The following is a 16,313-nucleotide window of genomic DNA, read 5'->3' as shown; positions in this document are numbered from 1 at the left end:
TTTTTAGAACATACTATAACTCTGAGCTAAATAAGGAATCTGCAAATATTGCAAACACTTTTCCAACATTTCATGGTTATAGAGAGAAAATATGTGTTACGCAAGTAACAGCAAATGGTTTATATATATATATATATATATATATATATATATATATATATATATATATATATATATATATATATATATATATATATGCCCTTGAATTCTTTACGCTTTTGGGTTATACATGTCACTATGAAGCCTTAGATCCAAATCAAGAAATATGAAGTAATTCTGATGTCCCCGATAGCACTTTTGTATAATGACGTGCACTACGGTAGATTTTGGCGTTGGATTTCCTTCTTTTCTTATTAAAATCTGTCAGGTATTCCTCTGAAATATGAGACACTGTGTGAATGACAAACAGAAAATACTTGGCACCCTACTTCTCACTCCTTACCCATTTTACGATGGGATGTAACCCTGGTTAATAGCAGCAAACTGAGCAGGGTTGATTTCATTCAGTGAATCACCTTCGCTTCAGCATGTCTTCTTCATCTCTTAAAGTCACCAGCATTTTAGAGTACTTACATTTACAATATATCCCCCTCTCAGCTCTGGTTTTCCCTCTTATGTAGATGAGCTTTCTGCTCTGCAAAAGACCATTGCTACTTCAATCAATTTCTGGCTTGTACAATCACCTATAATATGTGCATCGCTTTACGAAATATATCGCTCGAATCGGGAAGGTTGATTGCATATTATGGATCACAAGGAAATAATGTGTGGGGGAGTGTGTCAATATGAAATTGGAATCTTGCAGAAACTTTTCTTCCATTTTTTTATTGGGAGTTTAGTTAAGGCTTCTTATATAAACTAGTAACTCCAGAATGAAAAATGCTCTATAAGGCTGATCTGGGATAATGACCTCCTTTCGTTTAGTTGCAACAAAGAGCTAATTTTCAGAGTTAATGGCAATTCCCAGGAGCAGATATGATGAAATATGACAGCAATAACATAAAATTCGCATTTATTATCTATAACTACTACCCATCTTCAACAAACATTTTAGGGTAAAAAAAAAAAAAAAAATAGATTGAAGACACAAGACGAACATACATATGTACGGTCACATACACACGTATTAAACACCACATCTTTCTAATGTTAATGGCAATACATCAAACAATAACAACCGATAAACTCTCTCTCTCTCTCTCTCTCTCTCTCTCTCTCTCTCTCTCTCTCACACACACACACACACACACACACACACACACTCATGCACGCACGCACTAAATGCAGACAAATATAAAAGGCTCGAAAATATTTTATCTAAACGCAATATCTCGGTCAGAAAAAGTCGCATATCCTTCACCCTTTTTCCAGATGAACACATCTAGAATCTCTTGCCAGGAACCGTTAGTCATATGGAAATTCCATTCTGGACTTCAGAATTTACATATGAGAAAAACAAAATGCTCTGATTTTCTATTCGAGGAAAACACATGAACCTTATACATATTCTTAAATTTTCTTTGAAAGGAAGATTGTTTTGTGCTAAGTACCACGTTGGAAATACAAATCTATTTTATTTTCTTATTCTGAGAATAAAAAAATGACATTTCTACCAACACTGTTGTTTGCATATTTTCATAGGCTTTTTGTTTTTCCATAAAAAATATGTCTACTTTGAAAATATTTGTGTATATTATTTCCAAGAATGAATTGTGTGTGTCAGCTTGCTGTAAATTTTCAAGTAACTCATTCGCATCCAAACCACATCTTTGAAATAGCGACAGTACTTTTGCTAAGAAATTCACAATCTCGTAAAGAACAAAATGCGTCATAAAGATCCACAATTATCCTCATCACTGTTAAAGTTAAAATGTAGTGACAGGATAGTTTTCTCATGAAGAACATCTAAAATGGGGACGGTGTAGTTAGGTTATTCCAAATTCAAGAGGCAGCTGCGCCAACCTCCTTGATCTTCGAACTTGCGATGTTGCACCTGTCTGCACTGCATGGGTGCCAAGTCGGAAACATTCACAGGGACGCCGGCTATCTAGAGAGAGAGAGAGGGGGGTGGGGGGAGAGGAAGCAGAACATCAGGGTTTACCTTGTTAACGTCAGCTTTGAAATTAGATTGTTTTAGGTAGTGTTAGACAATGGACCAGCTGATAGAAAGAGTCATTTGTAAATTCCTTGTTATCTACTTACTGGATACTGCCAGCGAAGGTTTAATATTTCTAAAAGGTGAAAAGTGTACTCTGATGGCCGATCTCTATTTGCAATCGTTAAACACTAGAGGCAGAGTTATACATTAGCGTGATGAAGGAGTTGCCACGCACTATAACTAGATTTACAGCCGTTGTTGATTATATAAATTTTAAAGTTGAAAAAGAGGTTGATGACAAGATTTTCTTCTTAGGGGTTTTAACGCTTTCAAATTTTCAGTTTATAGAAAATCTGCCAACCAAGAAAATTACATACATTATTTCCCACCACTCACAACAAGTTAAAAGGAATGTTATTATTAGTTTTGTTTTTAAGGGCACTTCGTATATGCAACCCAGCATCTCTAGACGAAGAACAAGAAACATGTCGAAGACACCTTTAGGTCCTTAAAGTACCCGGAGCATTTTATTACTGGAGCCATCAGCTGATCTAAAGGGAAGATTTATATTGGCCAAGCTAATAAGGAAATGAATAAGAAGAAGCATGCATCACTTCCGGCTGACGAAGTCTCAAAAGTAGGTGATTATATGTCTTATGAGGGTCATAAAGACCCTCATCTAAATAATAGGAGAGAAATCCTAACTGAGAAACGTAACCTACCTTCGATAGTCCCTTTGAGTGTCATCTATGAAGCAAGCTGAAAATCAGTTGTTAAAACTCTATGCGAATTCAAACTCCCGCTATTACAAAAATATAATCTTTATTTCCCAAAGTAGCTAACATGAAAATGGAAAAAAGTTAGTTAAAGAACATCCCAAAAATCATTAAACTATCATTACTTTTCCACAAAATCATATTAGATAAGTCCCACCCCCCCCTTATCTACTTCTGTCCGACTATTCATTAGTCTTTATCAATAACTGTCAACACAAGTCTAGAGAATCTATTTTTAATGGTGACTTCGAATCCATCTGAAACTGAGAATATAATTATCAAACATTGAAACACCGTGTATAATGGATAAAAGTCTTGTAATCCTTTTATACCATTCCCTTCTCTAAAAGCTGAACTCACTGTCACTAATGAAATATATAATTTTTTCAAAGTCTTTTCACTTTACCTTTTCCGATGGATCATAGCGGCTTCCTCTATGACGAGTTTCCACACACAGGGAGTATCAGATAATATCTGCTTAATTGCCTCACTAGGGGTTTTTTATTCCATCTATTTTGTCTTACAAATGTACATATGTATGCTGACCAACAGACATACGGAACCATGCACGCTACTGAACACACGAATGCATGCACGCTAGTCTATTCTGTGTGTTTCCATTTCCCATGTACATGTTTTATCTAACGCACGTTTTCAGTGACCTGAAGCAACCTTTCCTTGTGGTTTACCTCATATCTCTGGAATGCGCTGCCATCTCATTCCCACGACAGGCGTGTTTCCGACATGTGTCTCATATCAGCGTCTTAAGGAAATCACTGTTTTGCACCTGTCTCTAAACACCAAGCGCTAAGGTTATCAACCCCATTTATTTTAATATATATCCACTTATACATCTAACCAGTGCCTTAACATATGGGCAAATGACAAAAGGATATAGAAATTTCTTATACCTATGAAAACACTTTGGCAAAACCCCTTACAAAGAACAATATTAGTACCAATGGAAGCAACGGTGTTTATAAGGTTCCCTGTCATAATTGCAATGGTTGTTACTACCGGGAGAGAGCTAGGGGACACAGAAGGGCCTATGATCTTCACGTACAGAATTAGTCGGGTAGGTACACGAGCTATTTTCAAAAGTGACGATTTTCAGGTGAGAAGATTAGTTGAAGGTGCTGCTGTCAACCATGGGATATCTTTTGAAGATAACAAGACATTTGGAAATGAAGACACTTATCAACTGATTCATTGCCAAACACTACAAAAAACATTTTAAATTCAAAGCTGAACCCTGATGCTCTGCTTCCTCTTCCCTCTCTCTCCAGATGTCCTTGTGGATGTTTCCGACTTGGCACCCATGCAGTGTAGGCAGGTGCAACATCGCAAGTTCGAAGATCAAGGAGTTTGGCACAACTACCTGTTGAATTTGGAATACCCTAATAAAACCCGAACCAGTATTTCCGTGATGGGCTCTTATCTTCTTGCCTCGTCCCCATAAGAAAACTACCCCGTCACTACATTTTAACATTAAAGCTGATGAGGAACAGGGTTCAAAAGTTTGTTTATTTCATATAGTAATATACTTTATTATATAATAATGGGTTTTTATGACACAACAGTACTTGTCTTACAAACCTACTGGAACTAAAGTGATAAAAAAAAAAATACTGAATTGTGTCCATTAGAAAAAATGGAAATTAGTCACAAAAATCCAGGAGAACTCTCTCGTCAGTAAGTTGCTTCTGTTCTACGTTCTGTGCTTGCTCAAATTCCCATTATGCTTTCATAATTTTCTTCTAGAACTTTCATTTCTCTTGGAGGTAAGGAACATATATAGTTCGCAAAATTCGACAGCAGTTGTCTTCTCAGCACTTGCCAAGATTATTCAAATAATGGTGATTTTATTGAAGAGTGAGTGTTAAAAGAGAGGTTTACTTTACTAAGAGCACTTCGGACAAGTGAAAGAAAATGTTCTTTCAAAAGTACACTAAAGGGTAAATAAGTAAATAAATAAATAAATAAATAAATAAATAAATAAATATACTACAGTTTGGATTAAAACATAACAAGATACTGTCGTGTTAAATTTTTGTATGAAGAAAGAAGTTCTCTTTACAGTATATATATTTATTTCTAATAGAATAAAAAAAAGACATTATCCCGTGCAATAATACCGAGATCTGAAATCATCGTTGATATATCAAAATTTCATCTTTTCTCGGGAGGAATCTTATAAACGACAACAATATACCCTGTTCCTTTACGAAAAGAAAACTTGAAATAATTCAAATATACATTGAAATTTGATGTTCCTGTACACTAAATCATGAGAAGACAACTACTTTCCGAGGTTCACAGTTTTGTTTTTCTGTCAACTCTTCTCCCTTAATATTAGTTTTGTTTACTTGATGGGATAACTAGTCCTTATTTTAAGTTCGCCTCTGTGCTCTCGTGCAATAACATCACTGACTTGTTATTAACTTATTTCACTTACAAATATTGTATGTGTGCAGCGTGATATTTTATTCTCTGTACGTGACAACTACAATTTTCCGAGCAATGACAACTACAAACATACAGTTGCAAGATTCACTCCAAAGACACGGTAGTTACTGTTGATGTGTCATAAAACTGCAGAAAAAATTTGATGAGAAACTAGAATTTCAATGTTTTCCTTAATTTGTACCAACTCGGATGTCTTCACACTTACTTCTAGGTGTGCTAATTGAAACGTAATCAATGATACGGGGAAAAAATCACGCAAGGATAGAGCAAAATTCGCACTTACCCTTTAGCGAAGCTTCAACATAGTCACTTTAATTCATTAGTCATTTCGCTCATACTTGAACATCAGCCACAAATATTTGTTCTGACTATAACTCCTCGGCTTCTCGTCCAAACATCTAATTATTTCCTCTACCGTTATCTCTAATACCTTCCTCATCGAAATTTATTTAGTCTCTCTATTCACACTAGGTAAGTAAAATTCCTTTCAGACTGTTTTATTATCAGTTTACAAGATTGTCACACTCCGATGAGTTAGATAATCAGGAATTATATCAGATGTTTCATTGGTCGAGTATTCCTTCGAAATAAACTTGATCTCTGCATAATCAAATGCTGATCGTTGGCTCTCTTTTCTGTCCCGCTTTCTTGTACATGCTATTTTTAATCCTCATTTATTTATCTATTTATTTGTCTATTTATCTTTTCATTTATTTATGTTTATATTTCCGTAGCCATAATATCTAAATGTAAGGAGCCCGCATTTTTATAAATTGCATCCTTGATACAATAGTTTCACATCGATATATATAAATACTTTAAAATTTGACAGAGCACGAAAGATGAAATATATTCAAAATATATTCCTTCGAAAGCACTGAGTTCCATCACAATGTGAGTTAGGAATTCTTCTGTTTGGCCCTTATACAAAAGCAACCAGGAAAACGTATTTAATCATGATCATCTCTTTTGTAATTTATAACTGATAGATAAATATATGGTATGGAAAGTCTGTTTAGAAAGCCAAGAAAAACTTATATTGATCGTTGCACAGAATATAGTGCGAAATGAGGTAGTTAATCATTCAATGTGACTTGGATCCATTCACAACTGAACATCTAAACCTGTTAAGGTATGAGAACTATCATTAATATAAAGATGTCGAGACGGGAAAGGAAACTGAAAAAACAAGACAACACGACGAAGCTTCCGAAATCTCTTACGATTTTCGAAATTTATTGGTCTTTGAAGATCTCTAAATGATTGTGCGTTCTGAAGACTTACAGTTTAAGTGAATCAACGATTTTCATTTCTCTATATAAAGCGTTTAGGAAAATGCAGGGAGGGTCTTGTGAGATTAATCTTTCTTATATCTAAAATTTCTAACACAAACTACATACATATGCCGGCATATAACGGGATAACACACACACACACACACACACACACACACACACACACATATATATATATATATATATATATATATATATATATATATATATAATATATATATATACGTTTGTGTGAGTTCTATTCCTGTTACGTACCGATGGCCGTTTATGGCCAGTTGGACTAGGGAGCATTAGGAATTCAGCAGCCACATTGACTGATCGTTTCTTTCAAAAGAAGTGAGAGATATGAAAGTTTTGTCATGCTTTAGGTAAAAGACTACATCATAAAAGCTATCTGTCAAGGGGATTCAGGTATCGACAGAGAATATTCTATTTCAGTGAACTTCTACATTGTATTTCTGGTAGCCATTGATACCTCAGAATCTTTGGAAATCGGTAGCCCTTGATAATCAAAGGATGAAACATAATATACTTTTGTGGGAATGTGGGGATGTAAAGAGAGAGAGAGAGAGAGAGAGAGAGAGAGAGAGAGAGAGAGAGAGAGAGAGAGAGAGAGATGATGTTTTCGTGAAAAGAAGGGCCCACACTCTTCGTTAGCACTAGCAGAAGATAAAGAAGGGAGATTTAGTTAGAAAGCAGGATGACAAGAGGGGAAAGAAACACTTCACGGGACATAAGCATAAGCCTCTTAAAGAACACAGGACAAAGGTATCTAGATATTTAGGTATGTAAAGGCGAGTTAATTACACATCCAACGTCTGATTTAATCTAAATTTTAATGAACTAGAGATAGTCCGAAGACTGTATGCATGGTTAGACGAATGACAAGACATGTGACGCAGGAGTAATAAAAGACCAGTACAAAATGTGCCGAAGTTTCTTCGGAGCAATCGAGTTTTCTGTACAACGTATAATCAAGGCCGCCGAAAATACATCTATGTTTCGGTGGGGTCGGCATAATGCTGTATGAGCCGCAAACATGAAACTCTCAGCCGGCAATGGTGACCTTTGTTGTTGCGATGCCAGAGGCTCAATCGTGGCTAAATTTAAATTTAGCCGAACAGGACCGAAAGTTCTTGGCTATCTCGCTTTTTCATTTTTTTCCTTCGTGGCAAAAAAACCTTTATATATATATATATATATATACATATATATATATATATATATATATATATATATATATATTATATATATATATATATATATATATATATATATTAGCTGACCAACCCGGCGCTGCCAGGAAAACTCCAAACCACTCTTTTCCTAACCCTCCTCGAACCGACTGTCCCTTTTATCCAGGAATTACTGTACTGAATATCGTTTTTTATCCAAATATTACTGTGCTGAGTGTCACATTTATCCAGAAATTACTATACTAATTGTTATCTTTATCCAAACATTACCTTGCTGACTGTACCATTCATCCATATATTAAAGTGGCGACTGTCCCTTTTATCAGAGTATGACTATACTGACTGTCCCATTTATCCAGGTATTACTGTACTGACTCTCCCTTTTATCCAGGAATTATTGTGGTCACTGTCCCATTTACCTTTGTATTACTGTGGTGATTGTCCCAAGTATCCAGGTTATATTGCTCTGACTGTCATTTTTGCCCAGGTATTACTGTGCTGGCAGTCCCCTTTATCCAGATATCACTGTGGTGACTGGCCCTTTTATCCAGGAATTACTGCGTTGGCTGTCCCTTTTAACTAGATATTGCTATGGTGACTGTCCATTTCAACCAGTCATTATCCAGACATTACTATTTTGTCTGGCTCTTTTATCCATGTATTACTGTGCTGACTGCCCCTTTTATTCAGGTATTATTGTGGTGGCTGCCAATTTTATCCAGCTATTACTGTGGTGGCTGCCCCATTTATCCAGGTATACTATGTTGACTATCCCTTTTATCCAGGTGGTATTACTGTGCTGACTGTCCCATTTATCCAGGTATTACTGTGCTGACCGTCTCATTTATCCAGGTATTATTGTGGTGACTCTCTATTTTATTCAGGTATTACTGTGGTGAATGTCTTTTTTTTCAGACATTACTGTGGTAACTGTGCCTAAGGTATTACAGCGCTGACTGTTCCTTTTATCCAGGTATTGCTGTGCTGATTGTCCCTTTTATCCAGGTATTACGGTATTACTGTGGTAACTGTCCATTTTATTCAGATATCATTGTAGTAACTGTCCCAATTGCCCCCATTAAATCTAAACATACCCCCACCAAACCCAAGCACAACCCCCATTAAACCTAAACTGACCCCAGTAAAACCTGAACACAACCCCTGCAAAACCTATACCCATCAAAACCTGAACACAACCCCTGCAAATCCTACACCCATCCCCACTAAACCTGAACACACCTGTATATACAAACTCTGGTACAGAATTATTAATCACAAAATGAAAAGCATTTTCAGTAAAATACTTTTAAGGTATCAAGTACACGAAATGAGGTATGATAAACCTGTAAAGTTTTTTATCACATAAGTTACAAAGATAAAGGGGAAGAGGGATGGGAGAAGGGAAAAGGGTTACAGATTTGAAACCTACCCTTTTACTTAAGTTGGGTCAAAAGATGTATAAGTGCCAGATTTTGTCTAGATCGGTGAAGCAGGTGCCACAAAAGCTGCAAAGGTGAGAGGGGGTGAGGGAATGAGAAGGGGAAGGGGCTATCAGTTTGAAACCTACCCTATTATCTAAATTGGGTCAATCGAAGGCCATATGCTAAATTTTGTCAAGTTTGGTCAAGCGGTTACCACATAAGTTATAAAGGGAAAGGGAAGGGGGTATGGTTTGAAACCTTCCCTGTAATCTAAGCTGGGTCAAATGATGACCACATGCTAAATTTGCTAGAAGACTGCCGGATAATATGAATTTTACCGTTCGCGCTGTAGTAAAAGCAACACTAGTTTTCGAAGAAATTTTAGTCAGTACAAAGGACAGAATAAATGGATGGTTAGTCTATTCTGAATGTTTTTCGGTATAATATTATGTAAATGTCTACATTATTTACATTGTTTTGTGCGTGTGTGCGTGTTTTGGTTTCTTTTGTATTTATCGCAACTCAGAAAGTCGCAGTGTCTAAGAACACAGAATATCATATCACACCACACTCATTCGTATGACAATTGTAGAAGAAATAAGTTTACACCAAGTCAGCGATGTTGTTACTTGAGAGTATAAAAACGAACTCAAAATAACGACCTACAATTTTCCCTTAAAATAAACACAGCAGGGGAAACAAAATTGTAAACGTACAAACCTAGCTGGAATTTTTAGTGATCTTGTGACGAGAGTCATTTAGAGCAGCAAGACATCAGAATATATTCTAGGTATTTCATATAATATATGATATATTATTATATATATATATATATATATATATATAGCTAAATAATATTATATTACGTTTATAGGATAATTATATTAAAGCAACGGGAAATATTACTGACGTATATACCATTCCTTCTGTGAAAACACTCCGTTAATAGATCAAAGATTGTTATAGCAACTGGCGTATTTTTTATATTATTAGAATTAAATGTTGTTAAGTAAAGGGGAATTGTTTTCATATACAAAAATCGTATGCTACTGTTCATCATCTTTTTAGGATTTAAAAATTTTATTATTTACTTTCACCAAATATTTTTTATAAACATACCTTATTTATCAACATACTGAACCAGAAATTAGTGATATTTAATTATTATATTTAATGTTTTTTTAATGCAAAGTGCTATACCATCAGTTTCCGTTCTCACCTTTTATGTGGTTGTTAGATAAAATTTTCTTCCACTTAACCTAAAGCTGAATTACTGTTATAAACCTTACTATCAGATTCCAAGGACCAGACATATTCCATACCTCCTGGAGAAATGGTAGTTCTATAGAAAACTTTCTATGGAAATGAATCCTATAATAATGTCAGCAATATTTACCAACATCATCTCGGCATTAAGAGAGGGAAGATCTTCCCAAGATCCAACTTATATTCATCACAGTCACGGGAAAGAGAAATTGCTGCAATGGATGGCAGCCGGCTATTTATCAGGTGGCTATGAGGATAACATCTGCGATTGGCCCAAATCTGCAGAGAGAGAGAGAGAGAGAGAGAGAATCTTTCATACTTCTAGATCTTTCATCGTGAGGAAATGCTTTTCAAGTCTCTTCCAACGTATGAAATCTTAACCTGAGGGTAATCAGAGGACGCAGGTCAATAATTAAAAGGATAAGCAATAATGAAAAGATACGATGACGATTTAAGAAATGAGAATAAAATTAAGATAATAATGAAAGATGATTAGTGATGATGATAATTTTGAAGAATGAGAATGAAAATAAGAGCAAAAAGACACTTATACAAGAAAGAGCTGGGTGAGGAAAAAACAGAATTGAAAGTAATGAAAACCATCGCTTCATTGGTCACTCCAGCAACTCCAGATGAGAGACGATTTCATCATTGATAGGACGTAAGTTCAACCCAAAAGTGTGGGATGCAATTTCATGTAAAGGACTCATGAAGCAAAAATTTTAAGTAAGCGAGAAATAACGATAAATATCAGTGAAAAGTGAGAGTAAATGGAGAAAGGCTATATTGGGTGATAAGCAAACAACACGGAGAGATATTGAGAGAAATGTAGTATATATACGTAAGTGTGAAGCCCAACCACCATTATGTAAGGGGGCCCTGCTCACATACTTCTTGTAGAACCCTGGAAGAGACAGGGTAATATTGCGCCAATTACAAACTGGCCTATAAGGGGTGATGTTATGACTGCTTCCAGAAATGACAAAATCGTTCGAATCTAAGCCTGGATAGGCTATCAGGAAAGCTGGAGAATTAAAAATGCTGTAGGATTACGCATATAAATAAATCACATGGATTTGGCAAAATCATATGATTAGGGGTAATGCCGTTATATGTCATTTCTAAAACAGAGAAAGGAGGATTAAAGGATGTAAAATATAGATTTCATAGAAGTTTAGTAGTTAGCTTAATGGTGGTTGTTGTTTATGAAAAAAATGAGATTAAAATGGGATAGGAATGAATGTGAAAAAAATTACTTATCAGTAAAAGTACATACAAAAATGTCAATAATCTCAAGCAGATAACATCGCAAGCATTGGCAACTGAAATTAGCTTTATTCAAAAGTTTCTAGAAACTTCTGCATCAAAGGAAGTGTGAAAATAAATTATGCATTCAGGGACAACAGAAAACTTTTGAGATTGGAGCAAATGACTAAAACGAAATATATTATCCTTTACAGACTAAAACTACACTTGAGACTTTCTGGTATCTCTTCACAAAGTTGAAGGTCCCACATGGATCTATGCAATCAACCATCTTACCTGGCCACCCTAAGTCATACCCTGCAGGCATCCACTCCTCACAGAGAACATCTCCAGACATGCATACTGGACCTGCGTGTACAAGAATCAGCAGATAGCATACAGTCTTTTAATGTATACTATCGCCTATGATCATGTCACGTTAAATATATGATTCCTACTGAAAGCAACAAAATGTCAGCTTTCCAGCTATAGTTCTCTGTTCATACTTGCAGATAGAATATGTACCATTTTCCATTATCAAACAAACACAGTTAAATGTATCTAAATTGCTATATTTTTTCGCCTTGTGTAAGGTGCTATGTTCCCTATCACAAGGTCTCTTGACCAGTCTGATAGTTTTCTTAAGTAAATCAGTAAGTTTGTATATGCAGCCTCTTATACATGCCTTCACTACATTGGTGACCATGGAGATGACGAGCCCAGCCAGCCCCAATGATGCCAGCCTCTCCAGCAACACCATCACCACTGCCTCCATGCGTCTGTCCCCATTCACGCCCCACACCTCAGAAGCCTGGTTCTTCAAGGCAGAGATAATCTTCTGATCATACCTCCTCAGCACGCAAAGCAAACTTTGTCCTAAAATTCCTTCCAGATAAATATTTTCGAGTAAGTCACAGGATGTCTCAAAGAACTTCAAAACCCTGTCACCTACAAATCATTGAAGGATCAGCTGAAGTCATCTTTCAGCATGCCACACACCCTAAGAACCAAGAAATTCCTGGACAACATGGGGTGATCCATAGGATACGAGTGTCCATTGCACGTCTACAAGCAATTGGGGCAGCTAATAATGCTACCTGCCACAGATGGCCAACCGGACCTTGTGAGAGAGTTCCTCCTAACAAAACTGCCCTGCCAAATAGTGGTAGCCATGCCCAGTGCCTTCTTCATGCCCATTGAAAAATTCCAAAAATTGTTTGATACAGTAAACAGGGCCCACAAGACAGCGGAGCCCACCCAGCCACCTATAGCAACAGCAGCATGATGATCCCAGCAGTCAACTGACATGGAATCCAACAGCGACCCAAAGGGACCCGCCACCACCATCCACCAACGGGAATTCCCCAAACAATTCATCAAGGGGAAGACCAGACAGATGAAAGATGATCCACCAAAGGGAATGGGGTACTTCCATTGGAGATTTTGGAAAAAGGCCCACAAATGTGACAAGGGATGCCTGTTTTTAAAAAAAGAGGTGTAACCCAAACAACTAAATATCAGCAATAAACAGACTGGTTGCGTCGTAAGAGAAGCTGCACCTGCTTACTGCTGTCTTTTCCCCAAGTGTGAACACAAAGGTTCAACATGCTTCTTTATAATGAACGGGAGGTCGAATGCAGGATTCATCATCGACATGGGGATATGCAAATCATTTGTGCCAGCCAGCCTGCACATATGACTCAACTCCACCCCACCCACCAATATCAATGTATCCATCACTAGCGGGTCACCACTCAAGATATACGGGAAGTGGACAACGAAGTTATCATCTAACGGGAAAAACTACAGCTGGACATTCATCACGGCAGATGTAATTTGGCACTTTTAGGCGCAGATTTCCTAACAGAGCACAACCTGCTGGTGGATGTAGCATCAAAACAGCTGATCTCAAAAACTGGCCCCCATCATCACCACAACAGCAGATAAAACTAACCATACCCAATGCATCAGCCAGCCCACCATCAGAAATAAGAAGATTCCTACAAGAATTCGCTGTGGTTTTCAAAGACTACCTGCAATATGATTTAATTAAACCAGCAAAGCGCAACATTCAGCACCACATAGCAACAGAAGGTCCCCCTGTCCATGCCATGCCAAACAAATATTCAGAGATGGAAAAGGCAGGAATATGTCAAAAATACACCATCCCATGGGCATCCCCCTCCACATGGTACTAAAGCCCGAGGGAACATGGTGGCCATGTGGAGACTATCGGTGACTAAACTTTAAAAATAAGGCACCCATTGCTGAACATAGCAGACATCAGTAAACAAATGAACGGTGCCAAAGTCTTTACCAAAATAAATCTGCTTAATGGATATTTCCAAGTTACAGTAGGAAGAAAGACATAGAGAAGACAGCGATAATCACCTCCTTTGGCACCTACATGTTCAATTACAGCTACTTTGGCTTTCAGAACGCAAGGGCAACCTTCCAAATTCTATTGGACGAGTTTCTGATCGATCTTCCTTTCTGGATTTTCTACGTCGAAAACATCCTGGTGTTTAGCCCCAACCTCAAACAACACCTAAAAGAGATCAAAAGTGCACTAGAATTATCAAAAATATGAATTTGTAGTAAAGGAAGACAAATGCAAGACGGCAAAGAACGATGGTAGAATTTCTGGGACATCAAATAAGCCCAGACAGCATCAAATCCCTCCTAGCAAAAGTAAAAGTAACCGATTTCCTGACACCAACCACAATCAAAGCAGTACAAGAATTTTCAGGACTCATTAACTACTGCCATCGATTTATACCCAATATTTCTAAAATCATAAGCAAGATTTGTAACTGTCTAAAAGGAAAACCCAGAAATGATGTTGGACAAATATTAATGAAAATGCATCTTCATTAGCAAAGCAAGCAATAACCTCTGCAGCCACATTAAACTTTCCCTTACCCCATAGGTCCCTCACTTTGTCGACTGATGGAAGTACTACAGCAGTGGACACGTTATTAGAGCAGGATGACGAGAGAACTTCTGGTACACCACTAAGCCATCCATCACTTCCACCACGATGGAAAAACGGCCGTTAGTCATACAAACGGACCATAAACCCTTGGTACATGCCTTCACAGATGCAGATGCATGATCATCACAGCAGCAGCATTACCTGTCTGCGATAGTAGAACACTCCTGCACCACCAAGTACCTGAAGGAGTCTTCATGCTTAGTAGCCAACGAACTTTTGGGAAACTGCACCAACACCATCCAGATTGGATAACCTATCCTGAAATAGCAGGAGCTCAAAAAAAATTACTTGTATCTACAACGTCTATGGCTGGACAACCCGCCCCTACATGGAGTGACCTATCTATCAACAATAGAGAGACAACCATCACCTGCGACGCAAGTAACAGACACCTTCACCCCTACCTGTCAGAAGGTCTCAGATGGAAGGCTTTCAACCCAGCCCACAACCTGTCCCACCCATCAGCCCACACAACCACCCAATTGTAGTGGAAGTATATCTAATATCTAATGTCACTGTAGTCCTGATTTCTCCTCTGTCTGTCTGCTGGTTCAAATCCACGGGAGGACAAAATTATTATCAACTAAAAAATTCACCTTCGGTTAACATAAATGAAAATATATTAATTCCAAAGTAGAGCAAATTGGATATTAAAGGACATTTGTAGCTTAATGCATGTATATGAATCATGGTGATGTGATAGGAATTCATAAAAACGAGCAGTAAACATTCGAATTGGTTAACATGGCAGAGTGGGTCGGATATCAATTCTAATTACAAATACCTGAGTTTGACAGAGATTTGTAAGCTCGGAATCGGTATCAACTGATAACCTCACTTGTTGGCTGAGTCGATAATGTCACTGCAGTCCTGATTTTTTTTGTTTGTCTGCTGGTTCGAATCCACGGGAGGACGAATTATTACCAACTAAAAAATTCACCTTCGGTTAACATATATGAAAATATATTAATTCCGAGGTAGATCAAATTGGATATTAAAGGACATTTGTATCTTAATGCACGTATATGAATCACAGTGATGTGATAAGAATTCGCAATATGGCGACCTGTGGCAAACGTTCGATTTGGTTAAAATAGCAGAGGGGTTTGGATATCGATTTTAATTACAAATACCTGAGTTCGACTTGTAAGCTCAGAATCGGTATCAACTTATAACTTCACTTGTTGGCCGAGTCGATAATGTCACTGCAGTCCTGATTTCTCCTCTGTATGTCTGCTGGTTCAAAGCCACAGGAGGACGAAATTATTATCAACTAAAAAATTCACTTTCAGTTAACATATATGAAAATATATTACCTCCGAGGTAGAGCAAATTGGATATTAAAGGACATTTGTAGTTTAATGCATATACTTTCATGCTCAAGAAATAAATATATGGATTGAGGAAAGATTAGAGACGATGGAAGTAACAGATAGGTAAAGTAAAGAAAGAATCCTGGTATATGAAATAGATTCTGAAGAGGGGAAGGATGACTCTGGAATCAGAAATTAAGTGCTTGAAGGGACGGTTGAGCCAGTTTATCAATAAGGAATGG

Source organism: Macrobrachium nipponense, chromosome 8 (genome assembly GCF_015104395.2).
Source record: "Macrobrachium nipponense isolate FS-2020 chromosome 8, ASM1510439v2, whole genome shotgun sequence".
In the NCBI taxonomy this organism is placed as follows: domain Eukaryota; kingdom Metazoa; phylum Arthropoda; class Malacostraca; order Decapoda; family Palaemonidae; genus Macrobrachium; species Macrobrachium nipponense.
Note: the sequence above shows the minus strand (reverse complement) of the source record.